This window comes from Humulus lupulus, chromosome 1, assembly GCF_963169125.1.
Source record: "Humulus lupulus chromosome 1, drHumLupu1.1, whole genome shotgun sequence".
In the NCBI taxonomy this organism is placed as follows: domain Eukaryota; kingdom Viridiplantae; phylum Streptophyta; class Magnoliopsida; order Rosales; family Cannabaceae; genus Humulus; species Humulus lupulus.
In genome coordinates this window covers 92,801,267-92,804,606 of record NC_084793.1, presented here as the reverse complement: position 1 = coordinate 92,804,606, position 3,340 = coordinate 92,801,267, and the positions used below count along the sequence as shown (strand labels likewise).

At 31.2% G+C, this 3,340-nt stretch overlaps 1 long non-coding RNA gene across 1 annotated transcript; it reads right to left on the bottom strand.

Moving 5' to 3' along the window:
- Positions 1-970: 970 nt before the first annotated feature.
- Positions 971-3,049, bottom strand: LOC133795995 (uncharacterized). Its single transcript, XR_009875405.1, has 3 exons — positions 2,821-3,049; positions 1,646-1,930; positions 971-1,143 (listed from the first exon to the last, which is right to left on the bottom strand). It is a non-coding gene; the product is annotated as an uncharacterized LOC133795995 (long non-coding RNA).
- Positions 3,050-3,340: the final 291 nt, after the last annotated feature.

Below are 3,340 nucleotides of genomic sequence, written 5' to 3'. Positions count from 1 at the left end.
CAAGACAATCTTTCTACTTCTACTTCTCATGTAATTGTCTATGAAAATTTCCAAAACATTATTTATTAACTAATAATTTCACTCACATCTATCTCAGTTTAATACATATATTGGATTCTATTTTCTCTTGAAAACCAAATGACCTTATAAACAGGACTAGATATCCTCAAAGTCGTATTTTAATGCATATTATTATATAAAACACTCAAAGTCTCCTTACTCTATACATAAATAAGAATATAACTCTCAAAAACACTAATAATGTCTAAAAGGAAAAAATCAAAATCCAATTTCTTTTAACAAAAAGTCTTCAAACTTTGAACTAAAGAAAATTATGCTCTAACAAAGCAGTACAAGCAAAGAATTGAGCATCAAACAGAAAGATATTCCAGAAAATATATCTGATTATAGCCAAAGCCCAAACTTACAAAGTAAATCAATCTCCTTATGAAAACAATAAAGAATCATTCTTCAAAGTGATGAATTCCTGCACAAGCACAAAACAAATTATCATTTTGAACCAAAACTGTTAAAAGCAACATTCAAGGCAATTGTCCATAAGAGTAAACCAAAATATCATACATCAAGCATCAAACAAATTGAAATCATCAAACTTTACAAATAAAAAAAATAAAATTAATAAGTTATATCCATAATTTAGTTAAACTTTGAGAACTATATGAAGCTATAAATACAATTGATGAAAACAAACACGAAACATGGTAAGACTATAATTTAATCACAAAAAAATAAAAAATAAACAAAACATCCTGATTAGTAAAAAAACATGGAACAATTATTATAAGCACAAACATCATAAAAGATTATGCTGTCAAAATCAAGAGAAAGTGTCTAAAGTATCTAATGACATCTTCTAAATACAAATTTTATACTTTAAATATTATATCTTATAAATACAAATAACCTAACATTATTTATATATATATAAACAAAGATAAAAGGAAAACAAGACCAGCTGGTGCGATTTTACCTTCAAACAAATATAACAGAAATGAATATATACAGCAACTAGGACATTACCTTCAGACAACTAAAAACAAGACCAGCTGGTGTGATTTTAAACTTGCATAGTTCTCCAATAAACCTAATGTTCATAATCCTTGTTTCAATGTTCATTTGATCCTGCAACAAAATATAATTCAATTGAAAATCTTGATTGCTCGTCAAAATGATAATAACAAAATAATTTAGAATATTATCCACTTCAAGTTTTAGCATCATACAAATATATTTTAAAACATACCTTTTTATTAATTAAGAAATGAAACTCCTATTCTAGCATTTGTAGGAGCATGGAAGAAACATCTTTCATGCATGTTGATAATGTGGCAACCATGCGTGGATAGTATGGTAGCAGTTCCAATGAAGTCCTTGGAACATTAAACAATGCCCTCACAAGCTTTTTTCGACTTGCTTTTGAATTCAAGTAACAAAATTCTACATGTATGTATATTACAACAATTAGTAACATCTTCAAGGTAGAAGTTCACATATCAAAGCAAAAAAAAAAAAAAAAAATTATATGAATACGGATTAAAAAAACCAACAACAAAGAAGATTAAAGATGTATGATTGTAGTCGAATTTCATAGTAACAAAGAACAGGGACTCAGGAGTATACTTACTGTCAATTGATCTATAAGATCACGGCTTACACAACCTGGAAGCCTCAGCAATAAGGCATCTAAATTTGTCCCTTCAATACTTTTTAATTTCTCTTTTTCTGTGTCTCCTTTCTTATCAGCATCTTTTTCTTTCCCTTTCTCTTTTTCAGGGTCTTTACTCTTCTCCTTATCCTTTTCTTTCCCTTTTTCTGCACTTTTGCCCTCCTGTGAAGGACCTGAATCTGTAAAAATCTCTCCAGTGTCTTGGGCAGTTTGTTGAACTTGGTCTGATTCAGGTGCCAGTTCCTTCAAAAGAATTAAAAGAAAAGGAATGTGATCCAAAATGTAACAGAATCCCAGGAACATATGCTTGCAAACAAAGTAAAACTCCATATTTGAGAAAGAAAAAAAAGCACGGCTCCATACTATATATCTTACATTAAATACAGTACATGGTTCACAAGCATGTAACATCACAATAATAAAATTGAATACTCTCAAAGGGGGTTCATTTAGCCAGGAAAAAAAAGCATGGGAGGTTCATTAGATATGTACTTCAGTACATAATGTAAATTTAGGAAACAGACATAATGGCTAAATATGAAAGAGTGAATCATGAAACACGTTAGATAAAAAAACAGAACATATCCTAAATAGAAAATAGCACAAATCATTCCAGTTAAGCCTTGTGGTACATGAGTGCCAAAGAATATGTCAAAGTTTCTACACAGAAAGGCATTTGACAAGAAGTTTACAAAGATCCCACACACGAGAAAATAAGTAAATATATGTAAATTATTTAGAAGTATACTGTAGGGTCCTAAAAACCCAAATCCATCACTACTTGAGCAGGCTAAACAAATACTATTTGTCATGCAATCAAGCTGAATGATGTGATTATGTCCAGATTCATGCAGCCCAGCAAAAATGTAGTCCAGAAAATAGCAAAACCATATAATAATGTATTTATTTATTGATAGCAAAAGAGAAAATCTGATAGCAATAGAAAAATGTAGCCCAAAAAATAGAAAAACCATATAATAATGTATTTATTTATTGACTTGTTTTTATCAGAGAGAATCAGACAGTACAATAGAGAGCACAATGAAATCTGATAGATCAATATTCACCAAAACAAAACAATGAATTAAAAAAAAAACAGAATAACAATTATAAAAAATAAATAGTCTCCATACTTGAGAGAGTGAGACCAGAGTGAGAGAGGGAGGGCAGTGAGATTGAGAGATGGAGGGCAGTGACTGAGAGTCTCCATACCTGAGTGACGATGGAATGGACTGAGAAAATGTCCAGCCCCTGCGCCATCGAGCCCAGACCCAAGAGCCCCCCACCCGCCGTCAAGCCCAGCCACGAGCCCCCTGCCGCAGTACAGCCCGACCCCGACCACCCCCTGCCGCCGTCGACCACCATCCCCCCGAGCCCCTGCCGCTGTACAACCTTCTCCTTTTCTTCTTGTGGCTTTGTGCTGCTGAGAAAAAATAATGAAACGTAGTAAGGATGTGTTTATTATGATAACCTATTTGGGGTGAAGGCAAAAAATAAAGGTGTTTTTTTTTTTTGTAACACTTTAAAAAAAAATTATTTAATTAATTAAAAATTTTACAATTAAATATAAAATTGTGTTTGATAACTTTATTTTTATTTATTATTTTAAAAAAATTTCATTAAAATTTGAAAATAAAATTTTTTAACTTTCAA